The sequence below is a fragment of the Ambystoma mexicanum genome, unplaced genomic scaffold (assembly GCF_040938575.1).
Source record: "Ambystoma mexicanum isolate Mex_15411 unplaced genomic scaffold, UKY_AmexF1_1 Mex_scaf10, whole genome shotgun sequence".
Taxonomy (NCBI): domain Eukaryota; kingdom Metazoa; phylum Chordata; class Amphibia; order Caudata; family Ambystomatidae; genus Ambystoma; species Ambystoma mexicanum.
This window is the reverse complement of record NW_027182325.1, coordinates 1,767,501-1,775,000: the sequence shown is the minus strand read 5'-3', so window position 1 is coordinate 1,775,000 and position 7,500 is coordinate 1,767,501. Positions and strand designations below refer to the sequence as shown.

The 7,500-nt window shown below is 46.8% G+C and overlaps 18 non-coding genes and 6 pseudogenes across 18 annotated transcripts; all 24 read right to left on the bottom strand.

The window, feature by feature from the left end:
- Positions 1–52: 52 nt before the first annotated feature.
- LOC138538626 (5S ribosomal RNA) lies at positions 53–171 on the bottom strand. The gene has a single exon (XR_011286718.1). It is a non-coding gene; the product is annotated as a 5S ribosomal RNA (ribosomal RNA).
- Positions 172–635: 464 nt separating this feature from the next.
- LOC138546978 (5S ribosomal RNA) lies at positions 636–747 on the bottom strand (annotated as a pseudogene).
- Positions 748–852: 105 nt separating this feature from the next.
- Positions 853–971, bottom strand: LOC138548974 (5S ribosomal RNA). Its single transcript, XR_011292763.1, has one exon. It is a non-coding gene; the product is annotated as a 5S ribosomal RNA (ribosomal RNA).
- Positions 972–1,077: 106 nt separating this feature from the next.
- LOC138541277 (5S ribosomal RNA) lies at positions 1,078–1,196 on the bottom strand. Its single transcript, XR_011289286.1, has one exon. It is a non-coding gene; the product is annotated as a 5S ribosomal RNA (ribosomal RNA).
- Positions 1,197–1,302: 106 nt separating this feature from the next.
- Positions 1,303–1,421, bottom strand: LOC138540624 (5S ribosomal RNA). Its single transcript, XR_011288665.1, has one exon. It is a non-coding gene; the product is annotated as a 5S ribosomal RNA (ribosomal RNA).
- A 463-nt stretch (positions 1,422–1,884) lies between these two features.
- LOC138546352 (5S ribosomal RNA) lies at positions 1,885–1,993 on the bottom strand (annotated as a pseudogene).
- A 106-nt stretch (positions 1,994–2,099) lies between these two features.
- Positions 2,100–2,218, bottom strand: LOC138547884 (5S ribosomal RNA). Its single transcript, XR_011291708.1, has one exon. It is a non-coding gene; the product is annotated as a 5S ribosomal RNA (ribosomal RNA).
- A 106-nt stretch (positions 2,219–2,324) lies between these two features.
- On the bottom strand, positions 2,325–2,443 carry LOC138550183 (5S ribosomal RNA). Its single transcript, XR_011293942.1, has one exon. It is a non-coding gene; the product is annotated as a 5S ribosomal RNA (ribosomal RNA).
- Positions 2,444–2,549: 106 nt separating this feature from the next.
- On the bottom strand, positions 2,550–2,668 carry LOC138539848 (5S ribosomal RNA). The gene has a single exon (XR_011287911.1). It is a non-coding gene; the product is annotated as a 5S ribosomal RNA (ribosomal RNA).
- Positions 2,669–2,774: 106 nt separating this feature from the next.
- LOC138538624 (5S ribosomal RNA) lies at positions 2,775–2,893 on the bottom strand. Its single transcript, XR_011286717.1, has one exon. It is a non-coding gene; the product is annotated as a 5S ribosomal RNA (ribosomal RNA).
- Positions 2,894–3,357: 464 nt separating this feature from the next.
- LOC138543039 (5S ribosomal RNA) lies at positions 3,358–3,466 on the bottom strand (annotated as a pseudogene).
- Positions 3,467–3,571: 105 nt separating this feature from the next.
- Positions 3,572–3,690, bottom strand: LOC138548963 (5S ribosomal RNA). Its single transcript, XR_011292752.1, has one exon. It is a non-coding gene; the product is annotated as a 5S ribosomal RNA (ribosomal RNA).
- A 106-nt stretch (positions 3,691–3,796) lies between these two features.
- LOC138537708 (5S ribosomal RNA) lies at positions 3,797–3,915 on the bottom strand. Its single transcript, XR_011285836.1, has one exon. It is a non-coding gene; the product is annotated as a 5S ribosomal RNA (ribosomal RNA).
- Positions 3,916–4,021: 106 nt separating this feature from the next.
- Positions 4,022–4,140, bottom strand: LOC138549004 (5S ribosomal RNA). Its single transcript, XR_011292793.1, has one exon. It is a non-coding gene; the product is annotated as a 5S ribosomal RNA (ribosomal RNA).
- Positions 4,141–4,603: 463 nt separating this feature from the next.
- LOC138546660 (5S ribosomal RNA) lies at positions 4,604–4,712 on the bottom strand (annotated as a pseudogene).
- A 106-nt stretch (positions 4,713–4,818) lies between these two features.
- Positions 4,819–4,937, bottom strand: LOC138547883 (5S ribosomal RNA). The gene has a single exon (XR_011291707.1). It is a non-coding gene; the product is annotated as a 5S ribosomal RNA (ribosomal RNA).
- Positions 4,938–5,043: 106 nt separating this feature from the next.
- Positions 5,044–5,162, bottom strand: LOC138550182 (5S ribosomal RNA). Its single transcript, XR_011293941.1, has one exon. It is a non-coding gene; the product is annotated as a 5S ribosomal RNA (ribosomal RNA).
- Positions 5,163–5,268: 106 nt separating this feature from the next.
- On the bottom strand, positions 5,269–5,387 carry LOC138539847 (5S ribosomal RNA). The gene has a single exon (XR_011287910.1). It is a non-coding gene; the product is annotated as a 5S ribosomal RNA (ribosomal RNA).
- A 106-nt stretch (positions 5,388–5,493) lies between these two features.
- Positions 5,494–5,612, bottom strand: LOC138538623 (5S ribosomal RNA). Its single transcript, XR_011286716.1, has one exon. It is a non-coding gene; the product is annotated as a 5S ribosomal RNA (ribosomal RNA).
- Positions 5,613–6,076: 464 nt separating this feature from the next.
- Positions 6,077–6,185, bottom strand: LOC138543485 (5S ribosomal RNA; annotated as a pseudogene).
- Positions 6,186–6,290: 105 nt separating this feature from the next.
- LOC138548951 (5S ribosomal RNA) lies at positions 6,291–6,409 on the bottom strand. The gene has a single exon (XR_011292741.1). It is a non-coding gene; the product is annotated as a 5S ribosomal RNA (ribosomal RNA).
- A 106-nt stretch (positions 6,410–6,515) lies between these two features.
- Positions 6,516–6,634, bottom strand: LOC138541265 (5S ribosomal RNA). The gene has a single exon (XR_011289275.1). It is a non-coding gene; the product is annotated as a 5S ribosomal RNA (ribosomal RNA).
- A 106-nt stretch (positions 6,635–6,740) lies between these two features.
- LOC138549003 (5S ribosomal RNA) lies at positions 6,741–6,859 on the bottom strand. Its single transcript, XR_011292792.1, has one exon. It is a non-coding gene; the product is annotated as a 5S ribosomal RNA (ribosomal RNA).
- Positions 6,860–7,322: 463 nt separating this feature from the next.
- Positions 7,323–7,431, bottom strand: LOC138546351 (5S ribosomal RNA; annotated as a pseudogene).
- Between the last annotated feature and the right edge of the window lie 69 nt (positions 7,432–7,500).

Genomic DNA, 7,500 nt, shown 5'->3' with positions numbered 1-7,500 from the left:
TTTTAAAAGGCAATTGAGAAAGGGCTCACTTCCTGAACTTGGAGCACAAAAAAGCCTACAGCACCTGGTATTCCCAGGCGGTCTCCCATCCAGGTACTAACTAGGCCTGACACTGCTTAACTTCCGAGATCAGTCGAGATCGGGTGCATTCAGTGTGGTGTGGCCGTAGGCTCTAGGAATGCTAAGAATATTACTCTTATGCATTTGCATTTAGTAAGCTAAGCCATGCAGCCACTTGCAACATGATACCACGCTCATCGCTCGATCAGGCTCGATCAGGCGAGATATATAAGACTGGTGGGCCCATTCAGGACTCCTATGTCTGGTAGGATAACTTTAATTCATCCATCCTGTGTCTGTTGCAGGGAGGTGGAGAGAACAATCAACACAATAATGGTTTTCTTTCATGCCTCTTGAAGGACTCAATATTCTCTGTACTGCATTACATGTGAAAGTTGATTTATTACCCATGAACACACTACCTGTATGCTAATTCTATGTAAAAAGGTAGCTCCAGCCCTCATGATGTTGTCCAACATTTCCGCTATAAAACGGGATACAATTATTTTGGAAACATACCAAATTTGAAAAATAATTGAGAAGTTGCGCAATTACTAATCATGGAGCACAAAAAAAGCCTACAGCACCTGGTATTCCCAGGCAGTCTCCCATCCAGGTACTAAATAGGCCCGACCCTGCTTAGCTTCCGAGATCGGGCGCATTATTCAGTGTGGTGTGGCCGTAGGCTCTGGGCCTAGTGAGTTTGTACTTTTAAGCATCTAGTCGGCTAGACCTTGCAGTTTTGAAAGGCAATTGTGAAATGGCTCACTTCCTGAACTTGGAGCACAAAAAAGCCTACAGCACCTGGTATTCCCAGGTGGTCTCCCATCCAGGTACTAACTAGGCCCGACACTGCTTAGCTTCCGAGATCAGACGAGATCGGGCGCATTCAGTGTGGTGTGGCCGTAGGCTCTGGGCCTAGTGAGTTTTGTACTTTTAAGCATCTAGTCGGCTAGACCTTGCAGTTTTGAAAGGCAATTGAGAAATGGCTCACTTCCTGAACTTGGAGTACAAAAAAGCCTACAGCACCTGGTATTCCCAGGCGGTCTCCCATCCAGGTACTAACTAGGCCCGACACTGCTTAGCTTCTGAGATCAGACGAGATCAGGCGCATTCAGTGTGGTGTGGCCGTAGGCTCTGGGCCTAGTGAGTGTTGTACTTTTAAGCATCTAGTCGGCTAGACCTTGCAGTTTTAAAAGGCAATTGAGAAAGGGCTCACTTCCTGAACTTGGAGCACAAAAAAGCCTACAGCACCTGGTATTCCCAGGCGGTCTCCCATCCAGGTAGTAACTAGGCCTGACACTGCTTAACTTCCGAGATCAGACGAGATCGGGTGCATTCAGTGTGGTGTGGCCGTAGGCTCTAGGAATGCTAAGAATATTACTCTTATGCATTTGCATTTAGTAAGCTAAGCCATGCAGCCACTTGCAACATGATACCACGCTCATCGCTCGATCAGGCTCGATCAGGCGAGATATATAAGACTGGTGGGCCCATTCAGGACTCCTATGTCTGGTAGGATAACTTTAATTCATCCATCCTGTGTCTGTTGCAGGGAGGTGGAGAGAACAATCAACACAATAATGGTTTTCTTTCATGCCTCTTGAAGGACTCAATATTCTCTGTACTGCATTACATGTGAAAGTCGATTTATTACCCATGAACACACTACCTGTATGCTAATTCTATGTAAAAAGGTAGCTCCAGCCCTCATGATGTTGTCCAACATTTCCGCTATAAAACGGGATACAATTATTTTGGAAACATACCAAATTTGAAAAATAATTGAGAAGTTGCGCAATTACTAATCATGGAGCACAAAAAAGCCTACAGCACCTGGTATTCCCAGGCAGTCTCCCATCCAGGTACTAACTAGGCCTGACCCTGCTTAGCTTCCGAGATCGGGCACATTCAGTGTGGTGTGGCCGTAGGCTCTGGGCCTAGTGAGTTTTGTACTTTTAAGCATCTAGTCGGCTAGACCTTGCAGTTTTGAAAGGCAATTGTGAAATGGCTCACTTCCTGAACTTGGAGCACAAAAAAGCCTACAGCACCTGGTATTCCCAGGTGGTCTCCCATCCAGGTACTAACTAGGCCCGACACTGCTTAGCTTCCGAGATCAGACGAGATCGGGCGCAATCAGTGTGGTGTGGCCGTAGGCTCTGGGCCTAGTGAGTTTTGTACTTTTAAGCATCTAGTCAGCTAGACCTTGCAGTTTTGAAAGGCAATTGAGAAATGGCTCACTTCCTGAACTTGGAGCACAAAAAAGCCTACAGCACCTGGTATTCCCAGGCGGTCTCCCATCCAGGTACTAACGAGGCCCGACACTGCTTAGCTTCCGAGATCAGACGAGATCGGGCGCATTCAGTGTGGTGTGGCCGTAGGCTCTGGTCCTTGTGAGTTTTGTACTTTTAAGCATCTAGTCGGCTAGACCTTGCAGTTTTGAAAGGCAATTGAGAAATGGCTCACTTCCTGAACTTGGAGTACAAAAAAGCCTACAGCACCTGGTATTCCCAGGCGGTCTTCCATCCAGGTACTAACTAGGCCCGACACTGCTTAGCTTCTGAGATCAGACGAGATCAGGCACATTCAGTGTGGTGTGGCCGTAGGCTCTGGGCCTAGTGAGTTTTGTACTTTTAAGCATCTAGTCGGCTAGACCTTGCAGTTTTAAAAGGCAATTGAGAAAGGGCTCACTTCCTGAACTTGGAGCACAAAAAAGCCTACAGCACCTGGTATTCCCAGGCGGTCTCCCATCCAGGTACTAACTAGGCCTGACACTGCTTAACTTCCGAGATCAGTCGAGATCGGGTGCATTCAGTGTGGTGTGGCCGTAGGCTCTAGGAATGCTAAGAATATTACTCTTATGCATTTGCATTTAGTAAGCTAAGCCATGCAGCCACTTGCAACATGATACCACGCTCATCGCTCGATCAGGCTCGATCAGGCGAGATATATAAGACTGGTGGGCCCATTCAGGACTCCTATGTCTGGTAGGATAACTTTAATTCATCCATCCTGTGTCTGTTGCAGGGAGGTGGAGAGAACAATCAACACAATAATGGTTTTCTTTCATGCCTCTTGAAGGACTCAATATTCTCTGTACTGCATTACATGTGAAAGTTGATTTATTACCCATGAACACACTACCTGTATGCTAATTCTATGTAAAAAGGTAGCTCCAGCCCTCATGATGTTGTCCAACATTTCCGCTATAAAACGGGATACAATTATTTTGGAAACATACCAAATTTGAAAAATAATTGAGAAGTTGCGCAATTACTAATCATGGAGCACAAAAAAAGCCTACAGCACCTGGTATTCCCAGGCAGTCTCCCATCCAGGTACTAACTAGGCCCGACCCTGCTTAGCTTCCGAGATCGGGTGCATTCAGTGTGGTGTGGCCGTAGGCTCTGGGCCTAGTGAGTTTGTACTTTTAAGCATCTAGTCGGCTAGACCTTGCAGTTTTGAAAGGCAATTGTGAAATGGCTCACTTCCTGAACTTGGAGCACAAAAAAGCCTACAGCACCTGGTATTCCCAGGTGGTCTCCCATCCAGGTACTAACTAGGCCCGACACTGCTTAGCTTCCGAGATCAGACGAGATCGGGCGCATTCAGTGTGGTGTGGCCGTAGGCTCTGGGCCTAGTGAGTTTTGTACTTTTAAGCATCTAGTCGGCTAGACCTTGCAGTTTTGAAAGGCAATTGAGAAATGGCTCACTTCCTGAACTTGGAGTACAAAAAAGCCTACAGCACCTGGTATTCCCAGGCGGTCTCCCATCCAGGTACTAACTAGGCCTGACACTGCTTAGCTTCTGAGATCAGACGAGATCAGGCGCATTCAGTGTGGTGTGGCCGTAGGCTCTGGGCCTAGTGAGTGTTGTACTTTTAAGCATCTAGTCGGCTAGACCTTGCAGTTTTAAAAGGCAATTGAGAAAGGGCTCACTTCCTGAACTTGGAGCACAAAAAAGCCTACAGCACCTGGTATTCCCAGGCGGTCTCCCATCCAGGTACTAACTAGGCCTGACACTGCTTAACTTCCGAGATCAGACGAGATCGGGTGCATTCAGTGTGGTGTGGCCGTAGGCTCTAGGAATGCTAAGAATATTACTCTTATGCATTTGCATTTAGTAAGCTAAGCCATGCAGCCACTTGCAACATGATACCACGCTCATCGCTCGATCAGGCTCGATCAGGCGAGATATATAAGACTGGTGGGCCCATTCAGGACTCCTATGTCTGGTAGGATAACTTTAATTCATCCATCCTGTGTCTGTTGCAGGGAGGTGGAGAGAACAATCAACACAATAATGGTTTTCTTTCATGCCTCTTGAAGGACTCAATATTCTCTGTACTGCATTACATGTGAAAGTCGATTTATTACCCATGAACACACTACCTGTATGCTAATTCTATGTAAAAAGGTAGCTCCAGACCTCATGATGTTGTCCAACATTTCCGCTATAAAACGGGATACAATTATTTTGGAAACATACCAAATTTGAAAAATAATTGAGAAGTTGCGCAATTACTAATCATGGAGCACAAAAAAGCCTACAGCACCTGGTATTCCCAGGCAGTCTCCCATCCAGGTACTATCTAGGCCTGACCCTGCTTAGCTTCCGAGATCGGGCACATTCAGTGTGGTGTGGCCGTAGGCTCTGGGCCTAGTGAGTTTTGTACTTTTAAGCATCTAGTCGGCTAGACCTTGCAGTTTTGAAAGGCAATTGTGAAATGGCTCACTTCCTGAACTTGGAGCACAAAAAAGCCTACAGCACCTGGTATTCCCAGGTGGTCTCCCATCCAGGTACTAACTAGGCCCGACACTGCTTAGCTTCCGAGATCAGACGAGATCGGGCGCAATCAGTGTGGTGTGGCCGTAGGCTCTGGGCCTAGTGAGTTTTGTACTTTTAAGCATCTAGTCAGCTAGACCTTGCACTTTTGAAAGGCAATTGAGAAATGGCTCACTTCCTGAACTTGGAGCACAAAAAAGCCTACAGCACCTGGTATTCCCAGGCGGTCTCCCATCCAGGTACTAACGAGGCCCGACACTGCTTAGCTTCCGAGATCAGACGAGATCGGGCGCATTCAGTGTGGTGTGGCCGTAGGCTCTGGTCCTTGTGAGTTTTGTACTTTTAAGCATCTAGTCGGCTAGACCTTGCAGTTTTGAAAGGCAATTGAGAAATGGCTCACTTCCTGAACTTGGAGTACAAAAAAGCCTACAGCACCTGGTATTCCCAGGCGGTCTTCCATCCAGGTACTAACTAGGCCCGACACTGCTTAGCTTCTGAGATCAGACGAGATCAGGCACATTCAGTGTGGTGTGGCCGTAGGCTCTGGGCCTAGTGAGTTTTGTACTTTTAAGCATCTAGTCGGCTAGACCTTGCAGTTTTAAAAGGCAATTGAGAAAGGGCTCACTTCCTGAACTTGGAGCACAAAAAAGCCTACAGCACCTGGTATTCCCAGGCGGTCTCCCATCCAGGTACTAACTAGGCCTGACACTGCTTAACTTCCGAGATCAGTCGAGATCGGGTGCATTCAGTGTGGTGTGGCCGTAGGCTCTAGGAATGCTAAGAATATTACTCTTATGCATTTGCATTTAGTAAGCTAAGCCATGCAGCCACTTGCAACATGATACCACGCTCATCGCTCGATCAGGCTCGATCAGGCGAGATATATAAGACGGGTGGGCCCATTCAGGACTCCTATGTCTGGTAGGATAACTTTAATTCATCCATCCTGTGTCTGTTGCAGGGAGGTGGAGAGAACAATCAACACAACAATGGTTTTCTTTCATGCCTCTTGAAGGACTCAATATTCTCTGTACTGCATTACATGTGAAAGTTGATTTATTACCCATGAACACACTACCTGTATGCTAATTCTATGTAAAAAGGTAGCTCCAGCCCTCATGATGTTGTCCAACATTTCCGCTATAAAACGGGATACAATTATTTTGGAAACATACCAAATTTGAAAAATAATTGAGAAGTTGCGCAATTACTAATCATGGAGCACAAAAAAAGCCTACAGCACCTGGTATTCCCAGGCAGTCTCCCATCCAGGTACTAACTAGGCCCGACCCTGCTTAGCTTCCGAGATCGGGCGCATTCAGTGTGGTGTGGCCGTAGGCTCTGGGCCTAGTGAGTTTGTACTTTTAAGCATCTAGTCGGCTAGACCTTGCAGTTTTGAAAGGCAATTGTGAAATGGCTCACTTCCTGAACTTGGAGCACAAAAAAGCCTACAGCACCTGGTATTCCCAGGTGGTCTCCCATCCAGGTACTAACTAGGCCCGACACTGCTTAGCTTCCGAGATCAGACGAGATCGGGCGCATTCAGTGTGGTGTGGCCGTAGGCTCTGGGCCTAGTGAGTTTTGTACTTTTAAGCATCTAGTCGGCTAGACCTTGCAGTTTTGAAAGGCAATTGAGAAATGGCTCACTTCCTGAACTTGGAGTACAAAAAAGCCTACAGCACCTGGTATTCCCAGGCGGTCTCCCATCCAGGTACTAACTAGGCCCGACACTGCTTAGCTTCTGAGATCAGACGAGATCAGGCGCATTCAGTGTGGTGTGGCCGTAGGCTCTGGGCCTAGTGAGTGTTGTACTTTTAAGCATCTAGTCGGCTAGACCTTGCAGTTTTAAAAGGCAATTGAGAAAGGGCTCACTTCCTGAACTTGGAGCACAAAAAAGCCTACAGCACCTGGTATTCCCAGGCGGTCTCCCATCCAGGTACTAACTAGGCCTGACACTGCTTAACTTCCGAGATCAGACGAGATCGGGTGCATTCAGTGTGGTGTGGCCGTAGGCTCTAGGAATGCTAAGAATATTACTCTTATGCATTTGCATTTAGTAAGCTAAGCCATGCAGCCACTTGCAACATGATACCACGCTCATCGCTCGATCAGGCTCGATCAGGCGAGATATATAAGACTGGTGGGCCCATTCAGGACTCCTATGTCTGGTAGGATAACTTTAATTCATCCATCCTGTGTCTGTTGCAGGGAGGTGGAGAGAACAATCAACACAATAATGGTTTTCTTTCATGCCTCTTGAAGGACTCAATATTCTCTGTACTGCATTACATGTGAAAGTCGATTTATTACCCATGAACACACTACCTGTATGCTAATTCTATGTAAAAAGGTAGCTCCAGCCCTCATGATGTTGTCCAACATTTCCGCTATAAAACGGGATACAATTATTTTGGAAACATACCAAATTTGAAAAATAATTGAGAAGTTGCGCAATTACTAATCATGGAGCACAAAAAAGCCTACAGCACCTGGTATTCCCAGGCAGTCTCCCATCCAGGTACTAACTAGGCCTGACCCTGCTTAGCTTCCGAGATCGGGCACATTCAGTGTGGTGTGGCCGTAGGCTCTGGGCCTAGTGAGTTTTGTACTTTTAAGCATCTAGTCGGCTAGACCTTGCAGTTTTGAAAGGCAATT